The sequence below is a fragment of the Globicephala melas genome, chromosome 20 (genome assembly GCF_963455315.2).
Source record: "Globicephala melas chromosome 20, mGloMel1.2, whole genome shotgun sequence".
NCBI classification, from domain to species: domain Eukaryota; kingdom Metazoa; phylum Chordata; class Mammalia; order Artiodactyla; family Delphinidae; genus Globicephala; species Globicephala melas.
The window spans coordinates 15,686,191-15,700,120 of record NC_083333.1 but is presented as its reverse complement, the minus strand read 5'-3'; the positions used below and the strand labels follow the sequence as shown (position 1 = coordinate 15,700,120).

At 38.7% G+C, this 13,930-nt stretch overlaps 1 protein-coding gene across 5 annotated transcripts in view; it reads right to left on the bottom strand.

Annotated features, from left to right (window-relative positions):
- MYOCD (myocardin) overlaps positions 1–13,930 on the bottom strand; it is a 255,330-nt gene that overhangs the window by 59,170 nt on the left and 182,230 nt on the right. The window lies entirely within an intron of this gene.

The following is a 13,930-nucleotide window of genomic DNA, read 5'->3' as shown; positions in this document are numbered from 1 at the left end:
TTATATAGTTTGATTAAACTGTGTATGCAGACTGCTTAGCAGGGTGCCTGGCACCTAAGTCATCAATAAATGGTAGTATTCTGAGAGTTTAGAATCCACTTGGAAATTCAGAGAAGGGCTATTGGAGTCATGCTTTACTTAGAAAAATTAAAACATTGTTATCTGTCCAAACTATAAATTATAAAACTTTGTTACTATCCCTAGCATATTATTTATGATTTTCTCATTCTCTTCACCCCTTTCCTCCTAAAAACATACCCATCATCTTTGGACATTTACAATTTCTCAGGGAGATTCTGAGTTCGCCATCTTGGTTCCCGGGTTTAAGTTGCTCAGGATAAGAACAGAAAGAGCAGAACTTTTCAAGGAGAGGGATTGGTTTAATCGCCTTATAATGAAAAGAGAGAATAACCATTGCTTTTATGAAGATAAAATTAGAATGGAGAGAAGAGAAGCAAAGATGAAAAGGATATATGGGCTGATGTTCGTTTATTTAGTATTTCAGAGTGAGGCTTCAGAGCAAATGCAGTCATAAGATACACTGAGAGAGTAATGGAGAAAGACAATTTTAAAAAGTGTTGCTGTGGGTTTTGAACTGGCTTCTCACCAAACTTCTTTGGGAGAGACCAATGTCGCTGAAATACTTTTAATTACTTTTGGTGGCTGGACTGTGCTTCACTGAATAGCCTCATATGACTCCATCTTAGGACTGGACAACAAAGAGGACTAAATTATTTAACTTTGTGGATACATGAAAACGACACGAGCGTTTATTATTCAAGCCCTCCTTCAGACCAACCCTCTTACTGATAAAAACCATAAACTCTGAACATAATGTGAAAAATAACTACGTGAGGATTCTGAATAGTGACAAAATCAGGCAGACTGTAGGGAGGAGTTGACACTTGGAGAGGTGACTTACATGCAGGTGAGTTTCTCATTTCAGGGCGGGAGGCTTTGCCTTGAGGGTGGCCTGTAGTCATGAAGTGGCAAGTCATAGGCAGTTAAAACTCCAATAGAAAACCTGCTCATGTTTCTGGCCAGAGGAATCAGGAAAAGGTGCCCAGACAACCAAGGCTGCCCACCAGGGAGTAAGGGGGAAATCAGTAAGGGAGGGAGCTGGAGGAGGGGGTTCCCTAATTCCATGTGTGAATCTCTCCAAGTTTCAGGTTGATCCACTAATGATGTTTCCATGGGGCAGATTCAAAGCAGCACAGCAAAGGTTTAAAATTAAACTGGAATTTGAACATCTGTGCACACAGGCAAGAGAGAGCTTAAAGTGGGACTCTACCTGGGTTAACTGTGTGCTAAAACAAAAACATCAGCATTCTCCTGAGGACCGTAGGAGTCTATGTATAAGATTCACAATGTCCAGGATGCGATGCACAATTACTCTACACACTAAGAATTAGGAAAATGCGACCCACTCTAAATGGAAAAGACAATAATGAGGTGCTAACCTTGAGATGACCCAGATGTTGGAATTATCAGACAAGGCCTTTAGTTATTTTCAACTATGCTCAATGAAGTAAAAGAAAACATACTTGAAATGAATGTAAAGACAGGAAGTCTCACCAAGAAAACAGAACACATAAAAAGGAATCAAATGGAAATACAAAACTTAACAGTAGAATATCTGAAATAAAAAATTCACCGAAAGGCCTGAAAAGAGAATGAATATTAGAGTAATTAATCGGTATACTTGAACACAGAGCAAACTGAAGAAGAGAGAGGGAAATGATGGAAAAAGTGGACAGAGCCTCTGGTACCTGTGCCACAATATCAAAAAGTCTAATATCAGCTAATTAGAGTCCTAGAGAGAGAACAGAAAAATAAATAATTGCCCAAACTCCCTAAATTCGGTGAAAAACAGAAATTTACAGATTCAGAAAGTTCAACAAACCCCAAACCAGATATAGTCACAGAAAACCACACTTAGATACATCATAATCCAATGGCTGAAAACCAAAGAGAAGGAGAAAATCTTGAAAGTAGCCAGGAAAAACAACACATTACATAAAGGGAAACATTGATTTAAATAATCACAGACTTCTCAGTAGAAATCATGGAGTCCAGAAAATAAAACAAAATGAAAACAAACCTGAAACTGTCAACCTAGAATAGGAAATATCCTCTAGAAATGAAGGTGAAATAAAGATATGTTCAGGTAAAAGGGAAACAGGATAATTTGTTGCCAGCAGACTTTACTACAATAAGGAATTAATTTCCTTATTACTTACTACTATGGTTAAGGAAATTCTTCAGGCTGAAGGGGAATGATATCAGAAGGAAACCTGGATATTCAAGAATGATGAAAGCATATCAGAAATGGTAACTAGCTGGGTAAATTTTAAAGATTTTTTTTCTTCTTAAGTTTAAGAAATATATATGTCATATGTGTGTGTGTGTGTGTGTGTGCGCGCGCGCGCGTATATATATATATATATATATATATATATATAACTGTTTAGAGAAAAGTCATATCATTGTCTGGTGATGTTCTTAAGGCATGTAGATGTAATACAAGTAACAATTATAACATCAAGGGCCCTTTGTGACAGCAAAGGCTATAGGTAGACTTTAGGTAGACTATGAAAGGTTAATTATGTATATTCTCATCCTTAGAGCAACTAAAAAAAAAATGCCAAGAGGTATAATTTAAAAGAATAAATAGATTAAAATGGAATGTTAAAAAATATTCAAATAATCTAAAACAAGGCAAGAAATGGGGAAAATAGAAACAAAAAGTAGAGGGACAAACAGAAAATGAGTAATAAAGTGGTAATCAATAATTACATTAAATATTAATGGGTTAAACACTCAAAAGGCAGATTATCAGGAGGGATTTTTAAAAAAGCAATATTCAATTATATGCTGTCTACAAGAGACACACTTTATACATAAAGACTCAGATTGGTTAAAAACAAATAGATGGATAAAAGATACACCATACAAACAGTAATCATAAGAAGGTGGAATGGCTATATCAGTTAATACATACTTTAAGTCAAAGAGTATTAACAGAGATAAAGAAGGGACATTTCATAATTATAAAAAAGACAATTCATCAGGAAGACTTAGCAATTATAAATGGATAGGCATCTAATAAGAGCTTCAAATTACAGGAAGCAAAAACTGACAGAATTAAAGGGATAGACAATTTCAAAATCATGGTAGATTTTTAAGATCCCTCTCAACACTTGGTAGAACTAGATAAAAAATTACTAATGACATAGAGGATGTGAACAACAATATCAACCATCTTGATTTAATTTATATTTATAGAGCTCTACACCCACTAACTACAGAATAAACATCCTTCTCAAGTGCACATAGTACATTCATCAAGATATACTAGACCATAAAACAAGTTTCAATAAAAAAAACTGAACTCATATAAAGTATTTCTCTGATCACACTGGAATTAATTAGAAATGGGAACCAATGTGCTTTTTAGGAAAATACCAGGTGATAACTTCTAAATAATTCATAGGTCAAAAAATAAATCACGAGGGAAATTACAGATATTTTGAACCGAATGATAATGAATATACAACATACTACAATTTATGGGATGCAGATAAAGCAATGCTTAGAGGGGAACTTAGAGTATTAAGTGCTTCTGTTAGATTAGGAGAAAGAGTTAAATAATCAATGACCTAAGTTTCTACCTTAGTGAGCTAAAAAAGAAGTATACTCAAAGTAAGGAGAAGGAAGAGAAATAAAGATCAGAGCAGAAATCTTCAAAACAGAAAGCAGACAAGTACCAGAGAAAATTAACAAAGCCAAAGGCTGGTTCTTTGCCAAGACAACAAAACTGACAAAGCCTCACCAGACTGACAAAAAAAAAAAAAAAGAGAGAGAGAGAGAGAAAGAGAAAGGATAAATTTTACCAGTATCAGGAATTACCACCCTAGACACTCGACATTAGAAAGGATAACAGGAAAATATCATTAACAAATTTGTGCCAATAAACTTGACAATTTAGATAAAATTTCTTGAAAACTACAACTTACCAAAATTGATACAAGAAGAACCAGAAATCTGAATATGCTATATTTAATAAATAAATTACACTGATTACCAAAAAGTTCCCCCCTCAAAAAACCCTCCAAGCCCAGACTGTTTCACTAGTAAATTCTATCAAAATATTGTGATTGGAATAAGTGATTTTGCAAGTTCTCTGTCAAATAACTTCCATATTCTATATATTACACCAAAAGTGAGTAAGAATCCTCAATTATTTTGTATTTATCATAGATCTTAATCCAATAAAGGAAAAAGTTTAGAGAGATCTCCCATTACTAGTGTCAACCATTTTGAAGCCTGCTTCAGTTCTCTAGATATAAAGCTATTTTGACTTAGACTGACTGCATTAAAGTAATAGAAGTGAATGAAAGAGAAAAATATGAAAACACTTTTGAACAAAAAAAATGGAAGAATTTGGTGATATGAAGGAACAGAGAAATATATCCCCACGTGTGGAATCTGACGTATGGCTTGAGGCTAGACTATAACTTTAATTTATTCCAAATAATTGGCAAACTACATATATCTCTGCCATTTATTAAAGAATTTTCCTTTGCTCACTGATTTGTAATGTTGCTTTCATCATTAGAGTTCTAATATAAGCCATGATCTGTTTCTAGGTGCTAAGTTCTAATTTATGCTAATTTACACTTCTTATCCTTTTCTCTCCTCTTAGCAGCAAAAGTAGTAAATGTTTTCTGTTTCGAGATGGCAGACGGAGTACACAACTGATTGCTATAAATAACAGAAATGATAGTTTAAAAACTCTATATCTTCACAGGGAAAGAATAAGGGGATTCCTCAGTGGACTGGAACTGTAAGTAATCTCTGAGACATAAAATGAATATGGAATTGACTGGATTGGAAAACTCATCCCAAGACATACACAAGTGAGTGACTGAAAGCCATGCCAAGAATCCTCCTTGCCCTGGAGCAGGAGGGAGTCTAAGGCTCAACGTAACAGGATTGTTAATTGGGGTACCAAAGCTAGAGGTCTGCCCCTACTATGTCCTGTACCCCTCCATACACTGGATCGGGCATTGGTTATGTGGGATGAAACTGTCTCCAGGTGGGAGCAGTAAACAAGTCATCTTGGGAGACACAGTGGTGGGCTTCAGACTGTGAAGCAACATGTCTTTTCCCCACAGACTGTGCTCACCTGTGCATCAGACAGTCTAACAGGTATCCGCAGGGCATACGTGAGGGTACAACCAAGAATCACCTAACCTGGGAGGAATGTCGGCACCACGAAAGAAAGGCTCCAAACTTCAACAAAACAGTGTGAACAAACGGAGCAGGTATTTCTCAGAGGCAGGCAAGATAATTTTCATTAATTAAAGATAAAATAAAATAACCACTTCATACCCATCAGGATGGCTACTGTTTAAAAAAATGGGAATTAACAAGTGTTGATGAGGATGTGACGAAACTGCACTGCTGCTGAGAATGTAGACTAGTTTAGCTACTATAGAAACCAGTACGGTGGCTCCTCAAAAAATTAAAATAGAACTACCATATGATCCAGCAATCCCACTTCCGAGTATACGTCCAAAAGAAGTGAAAGCAGAGGCTAGAAGAGATACTTGTACACCCAGGTTCATAGCAGCATTATTCACCGTAACCAAAAGGTGGAAATGACCCAAGTGTCCACCAGTGAATGAATGGACAAACAAAATGTTGTGTAGACATACAGTAGGGTATTATTCAGCCTTAACAAGGAAGGAGATTCTGACACATGCTACAATGTCGATGAACCTGGAGGCCATTATGCTGAGTAAAATACACTAGTCACTAAAGGACAAATACTGCACGATTCCACTGATATGAAGTCCCTAGAGTAGTCAAATTCATAGAGACAGAGAAAACAATGGTGATTGCCAGGGGAGGAGGGGGCCAGGCCATGGGGAGTTATCGTTTTAATGAGTATTGAGTTTCAGTTTTGCAAGATGAAAAAGATCTGAAGATGGTTGTAAAACCATGTGAATGTATTTAATACCACTGACTGTACACTTAAAAACGATTAAACTAAATTTTATGTGTTTTACTATAATCAGAAAAATAAAATTAAAAAATAAACCAAAGGTCAAAATATAACTTAGTTCATTAAAATAAACACACTCAAGTGGATGGCTGAATGAATACAGTTAAAAATAAATCAGTAAACTGGATGTCTGAGCCATTCTCTTAGAATGTAACATAGAGGGATAAAGGGTGGATAGCAAAAGCAATATGGACTCAATGTAGAAACACTGCAAGATACAGAAAGGCTTCCAGGAAAAGAAATACTCATCCCTGAGCTAGAGATAACTATTACTAATATTCGATTCATGTACTTGAGCTCCTTTTTCCTATATGTTTATGTGGGATCATACAGTAAGTTTTCCTTCATTAGCTGCTCTTTTTAGTAATGTATCACAAATATATTCCTATGCCATTGAATACCCCTCAAAAGAGACAATTTTATAAGCTGCATAGTATTTCGTTTTCTGATTATTCCATAAGTGATTGAACGAAATGTCTGTCATTGAATAATGAGTTTGTTTCCCGTATCTTACCATGTAAAACTGAAGCAGACATTTTTTGTGGTTAATTTGGGGCCACGTCCTCAAGATACTACTTTGGGATACACTCTTAGAAGTGGAACCGTTTGCAGGCTTTTGGTCCGTAAAGCAAACAGCTCTCTTGAGGGGTTATTCCGACGTTCTTCTCACTAGCTAAGTAAAGCACGGCAGGGTTGTCCAGCACCCTTGGCTTTGCTGCTCTTATCACTTGGAAGCTGCTGTAATCCTTCTCTCCAGTGAAGCTGGTGGCCTGGTTGCCAGTTCAGTGCTCCAAGCCTACAGGGAGAGGCCAGACGGCCAAGGGCAGGATGATCTTGGCAGTGGCATTTGTCCCTGGGAGGCTTCTTCTCCAGGTTTGGCAAAGCTCTGATGCTACAGAGGTGGAGACTGAATGACCACCTCCCTTTCCATGCCTGCTTCCGGCTGCATGTGGGAGACCCCTGATATTGGGGCAGAAACCGTACTGCTACTGGCCTTTCCCTCTGGGCACAGCTGTCCTCAGCTATTGTCTGGCCTCCATCCCTGACTGTCTCTCTGTGCTTTACTGACCAGCACTGCCCTCCCTGCTTTCAGCCTGCTGTGGCCATTTGTGTCCCCAGAGCTCTTGGCAAACCTCCACTGCTCCACTGTAGCTAAAAATACTCTGAGCAGAGGGTTGCTTTTCAGCCTAAGCCTTCCCCCACTCCCAGTTCCAAGCACCTACAAATTACGGGTATCCATGGAGCTTCCTCTTCGCTTCCTTTGAGGCCATACGGTTATCTCTGGGAGGTGAAAGGGAGTGAGTTCTTGGCGTCTTTTCCATGTCATCCCAATATGTTCCCTTATGGTGCTGCATTCGGGTGTCAGCCTGTCTTAGCTTTCAGAAACAAAGCAATGTTTCTTCCTCTATTTTTGTGTTCATTTGGGCATCGTTGCCAGAATTAAGAGTCACATGTTTGCACTCAGGTCGCTTCTTTTTTGTTTAAATTAAGTTTCTTTATTAAAAAAATCAAAATCATTACAATGTTATATTGAAGGACAAAAAGAGACAATAGAAACCAATGTGATATTTCCTCCCAATGTTCAAATAAAAACGTGATAATTATTGTGACCAATTACACAATAATTGTTAGGCAATATTTATATCATTCTAGAAATTTCCATAACTTGCCTAGGAACCAAGAAGAAGATCTGAGAAAATATTAAGGTTAAAACAAAAAGGAATCCTCAGTACATGCTGTTCTTTACTACACACTATTTACATTAGTGATTTTAATCTAATCATAAAATACCAGCTCTACTATATTAAATTCTCTTCAAGACTGACAATTAGTCCAATTTGGTTTTCTTGGTGCAAACACAGGTATTTATTCTAATCAAGTTGCTTCTTTATTCATAAGTTCTGGGCTCTCAATTCTGAGTTTCTCATCTGTCTGGGGCTTTTCTTGCCCCAGTACTACACTCTTTGAATTATTCTAGATTTATGATAGATTTTCATGCCTGATAGGGAGGATCTCACCTCACCCTTCTTTTATAAATGTGTCTTGACTACTCTAGCCTGCTTTTCCCCCAAAATGAATTTCAGGATGTGAGTAGCAGGTTCCATCATCACCCCAAGAACCTACCTCCCCAGAAGCAGGAGGAATATGTTCCTTTAATATTCTGTAATCACAAGTGCGAACCCTACCTGGATAGGTAGCATCATCCTGGTTAAGATTATTAAAGAATATATAGAAACCTCTGGATCAAGTATAGTGCAGGACCAGGACTAGGTTCCCTGCGTGCAGCTGGGGCTGAGACTGGATACCCAACCCAAGAATGGGAGCTAGGAGTACTATTCACGATAGCCAAGACCTGGAAACAACCTAAATGTCCATCGACAGGTGAATGGATAAAGATGTGGTATACACAGACAGTGGAATATTACTCAGCCATAAACAGAATGAAATAAAGCCTTCTGCAGCAACATGGATGGACCTAGAGATTATCATACCAAGTGAAGTAAGTCAGAAAGAGAAAGACAAATACCATATGATATCACTTACATGTGGGATCTAAAATATGACACAAACGAATCCATCTACAAAAGAGAGAGAGACTCCCAGACAGAGAAGAGACTTGTGGTTGCCAACGGGGAGGTGGGTAGGGGACAGAAGGATTGGGGGTTTGGGATTAACAGATGCAAACTATTATATATAGAATGAATTAACAACAAGGTCCTCCTGTAGAGCTCAGGGAACTAGATTCAATATCCTGTGATAAACCATAATGGAAAAGAATCTGAAAAAGAATGTATATATATGTCTAACTGAATCACTTGCCTATAGAGCAGAAATCAACACAACATTGTAAATCAACTATACTTCAATAAAGTAAATAAATTAAAAAAAAGGATGGGAGCTAGAATATCTCTACACACCACTGGGTTGCAACCAGAACATGTCAGTTGCCTGGGCCCAGCAGAGGAAGCAGGGCCAGTCAGGATGGGAAGGACCGGGTACAACTGTGCACGTCTCTGAAGAGTTTCAGGTTAAAGAGGAGGGAGCTATCGGGATTGATGGACACTGTGACATTTCTCTTGTCACACAGAAAACCACCTCTGCTATATGCCCAGACAGACCTTTCCTGATGCAAAAAGGAAGCAATACGATGGAGCAAGGGTGGGAATGGAAAACAGAGACTCAACCTTGATTCCACCAAGCCGCGTGACCTTGAGTAAGTCACTCTGTCTACGGGTCCTAGCCTTCTCTGTGTATAGCAACAGTGTCAATAACAAATCAGAATAACCCATTTCACAGGATTATTGGGATGGAGTTAACGAGTTAACCACTTTCGAACCTATACGAGGCTGTCAAATACCTTTCTGTTTTATACTGCTAATAGCTGCTTCGGGAGAAAGCCCAACTGCTGGGTTCTGGTTACAGAATTTGAAGAGAAGGAGCTTTAACTTGTAGTGGGAGCACTAAAGTATAAGTTTTAGAAAGTCACTGCTGTCTTTAAATACTGGCCAAGTTCAGGGCTAGCAGTTGCTGGGGGCAGCTGATGCAAATTGTAAAGGAGGGATTTGTAGGAAGAAGGGACCAGAGGTACAGAGGTTATACAGTATGGAGAGTGAAGTGGGAAAGGCAGAGGACAGAAAAGGAAGTGAATGGTAGAAGCTGAATCAGTAACTCAACACAGATCAATTCTTCCATCTTCCTGTTCACTATTTCTCCCCGTCTCTCTGGCATTGGTAGAATTGAAAAGTGCCAGTCTCTCGGACACAAGTTTTTATATAAATCATCTCATCGAAACCTCCCATTAATCCTGTAGTTGTATGAATTCTGATCCCTATGTTAAAACTCATAAGGCCCAGAGGGTGTAAATAGCTCATCCAAGGCCATAGACTTACGAAGCAAGGACAGCGAACTTCAAACCCGTGACTTTGGACTTTAAAGTTTTGCCTCCTGGGTGCAAATCCTGAATGGAACCATTTGGATGATAAAATGGTAACTTCTTCCATGTTAAACCTTATGTTTTAATGTATTTCCTCCATTGGAAGGGTTCCTTTCAAATGAAGAATCAGGAGCCACTAGAAAACGAGGCATGTTTTATGCTCCCTGCCTCTTTGGTAACCCAACGTAAGGGACCCTCAGCTCAGCATTACTGTCCGTAGTGTTTCCATAGCAACAGTCATGTGGAGTACCATTCTCACCAACACAGGTGATGGGCTCAGTGGAGTCTCCAGTTAGGATCAGGCTCCTGAATGATCCCAGACTCTGACGGCATCACACAGAGTTGTTGCCATGGTTTTGGTGAGAAGTATTGCTTTTCTGAGGATTGCAAAACACTTTATGTTCCAACCCCATGCTTGTTCATTCCTGACAGAGTGGAAAATGCGTCTCCTTGGCTGAAATGTTCCTCTTGAGTCCAGCCCAAAGATGACATTTTTAGGAAAGTTTGAGAAGAATCCTGGGTCTGTTACTGAGTCACGATAGAGTAGAAATGGATCTTTTCTATTTAAAGAGTTTTGTGCTACTGTTTGAAAATGTCACATTGCTAGGGAACAGTGGAAATGGAAAACTTTCCATTTGCCATCAACAAAGAAAGATCATTACTGAATGTGAAACAGAGGAGTTGAAGAGAAGTTCTGTTACCTGTCTGACCAAAATAGAAGGAGGCTGATGGGAATTTGATTTAATAATATCGGTCTGCATAAGCCTGGTGCCCTAAAAAGGGATCACTTATCTGGAATACAGCGCATGTCATTCTAGAACCCCCTCTGCTCTTACGTAGTTGTTTCTTTAGACTGGTCCCAGAATCTCTCTGGATCTCAGTTTAATCTAAAGCAACAGAAGAGATTAGATTCGCTTAGATCAGGATTCTCCCAATTCATCTCACATCAAGAGTCACCTGGGACCTGGAAAAGAACATTTCTTTGGGATCTTTCCTTGGAGACTACAGTCCAATAGCTTTGGTGTATATTGGAAGTATATTTTAACAAACATTCCAGGAAATTCTGAGGAAAGAAGTAGTCTTGAGAAACAGAGATAAGCAAATATATTATGCGAAGAAATGAGACCATGTCTTTATACTGCTTTGTGCCTTGCTTTTTCACTGCTAATATATTGTCACTTTTTGTGTGGGTGTGTATATGTACACTCTCATTTTTAATGGCCACATAGTGTCTTGTCATGTTCTACGATCTGTTTAACAAACCCCCTTTTATTGTACATTTAATTTTTTTTTCCAGAAATGATGTATCACTTTGTACTCCTACTGGGACTTTTGGAGGGTTCGCATTTCACTACACCTTATTAACAGTGCTATTAAAGAGGAGAAAAGCTTTGCTAATTTGATAAGTAATGACGGTATCAGTTATTCCTTCTAATTACTCAGACACATTTTCATAGATTTGTTGATTATTAGTATCTTTTCTTTTGTGAGTGGCCTGATAATATTCTTTGCAAAGTTTTCCAGTGGGACTATATTTTCTTATAGGTTTGGGAGAGCTATTTATATCTGAAGCACATTAAACATAGTCATATATGTTGTAAATTTCCCCTGGTCTTTTGTTTCCACTCAATTTTGTTTGTGATGATTTTTGGCATTTAACATTTCTATATGCAATCTTTTTAAATACTCTTTTATGATTTGTATCTTTGGTGTATACGTAGAAAAATCTCCTTCATCTCCAGATTATATATTCACTTAAATGTTCTTATATTTTTATGGTTTTGGTTTTTGTATCTGACTTTGCACTGCACCTGGAATTAATTTTAGTATATAGTATTAAAAAAGGCTTTCATTGTTTTTTCAAATTGTTAACTAATTATTCTAACATAATTAATTTCGAATTAAATGGATTTTAGATCTAGATTCTGTCATATAATACTTATATATCTATTACTTCTATACCCTTGGATCCTTTTCTACCCTTTATCTTCTGACCTCGATACTTTGTTTTGTTAGGCTGGGTTTATCCTTGACTTAAATATACATTTTGTACGGTGTAGGAGTCTAGTCTGAAATACCCTCAGCCCTCCAGTTGCACAATCCTTGTTTAGATGATCAAAACCAAGCCCTCAGAATGATTTCTAAGTAATTACAAGGTTTCAAGGGACCAAATGGTAGAAAGTAGCTTCTATTCACACCAGCAACAGAGGTGACATATCAAAGCTAAGATAGTGCCACGTATTCATGGAAATGTTTATATACGACAGGTAGGAAAAGTTTAATCTGATGAAGTCTGAGTCTGAATCAGTTCTGAATGTACTGAGGATTTTAGGGAAAAAGGGAGCAGACAAAAGAAGAGAAAGCAAGGATGGGATAAAGGTAAAAAGAGGAAGTAACAAAAAGAAAGACAGTAGGAAAAAGGTTTCGTGTTCTTTCACTGTAAGGAGAATATTTGTGTGTGTATGAATATCCCAGTGAAGGCTATTAGTTCATATGTATGTATTGGAAAACAAAAGATGAGTTAAATCAAGGGTGAGTTTCTGCTCCAGGAAGGAAACCACAGATGGGCCTAGTGTCTTGGTACCACTATGGATTTGTAAGGCTTCCACCCAGATCATGAGCTGCCTCCCTGGGGCCCAGCGTGGAGGTGATTCTAATTCTGAATGAGGTGGAGGGAGAGGGGAAGGATGGAAGGAAGGAAGGGAGGGAGGGAGGGAGGGAGGGGGGGATTTGGAAGCAGCAATTTGGGAAGTAGAATTCTTCATGGGAGCCATCTATACCGACCCAATAAGCTGGATTATTACCCATTCATACTTGAGTTTGGGCTGTATTGACAAAGCTGGCAGGTCCAAGTGAAACCCAGATATCTTTCCTCCGACCACTGATGGTGGAGAGTAGCTGCCTTTGCCCCTGAACAATAACACTAGGTGTCTTGGTGTTTCCCAACTCTTCGGCAGTTGTGAATTCTTGTTCATTACTTTCTATCTAGAATACGACATGGGCCCATGAAGTTGCATCCTACAAAGAAGTTGCTGGGACCTGTGTGCTAAGCTTCTATTTGGTCCATCTAAGTAAACCATCACTGCGATGAGCATCATCCTTACCCATCACACCTCCCGTGTTGCCATGGAGACACTGCCTTCCTAAGACCATCATATTATTCATATTTGATTGATTTTCTGTTCTACCCTCCCTCTACTCAACTGTTTTTTTTCCTACCAAATCCTCCATTTTTCCAAAACAAATTTCTCTCAGCCTCGCTTTACCTGTGGTCTCTACACAGCTCACTTGCCATCACCCTTTGGCCTCTAAGAATGGTCATATTTTCTAAAGCGGTGGTCCCCAACCTTTTCGGCACCAGGGACCGGTTTCGTGGAAGACACTTTTTCCACGGACGGCGGGTGAGGGATGGTTCAGGTGGTAATGCCAGCGCTGGGGAGCTCTGGGGAGAAATGGCGCGACGGGGAGCGGCAGATGAAGCTTCGCTCTCTCGCCTGCCGCTCACCTCCTGCTGTGTGGCCCGGTTCCTAACAGGCCGCACACCGGTACCAGTCTGCGGGCCGGGTATTGGGGACCCCTGTTCTAAAGGAACCCCAGAATGCATGGTCTAACAAGATACTGTTTCTGAATTATAAATTAATTTGTATTTAAACGTAACCAAAGTCATAAACTAATTTGTGTTTATTTTACATTTAGTAAGTCATTTTTGTGGGAGGGAATGAATGAAAAAACACCTCAAAGAAGGTAAATGGTAAACGGAAGACATGTACTCACTAAACCAACCATATATTCATCATCTAGAGAATCATCTTCCTTCTAATGTTCCATAAATTCCACTCCAACAGTGGCTCTGCTTTGACTACGTGGTAAGGTGAAAATCAATCCCCCAATTTTGCTGAGCGAACCCAAAGGTCTTCTTCCAACAA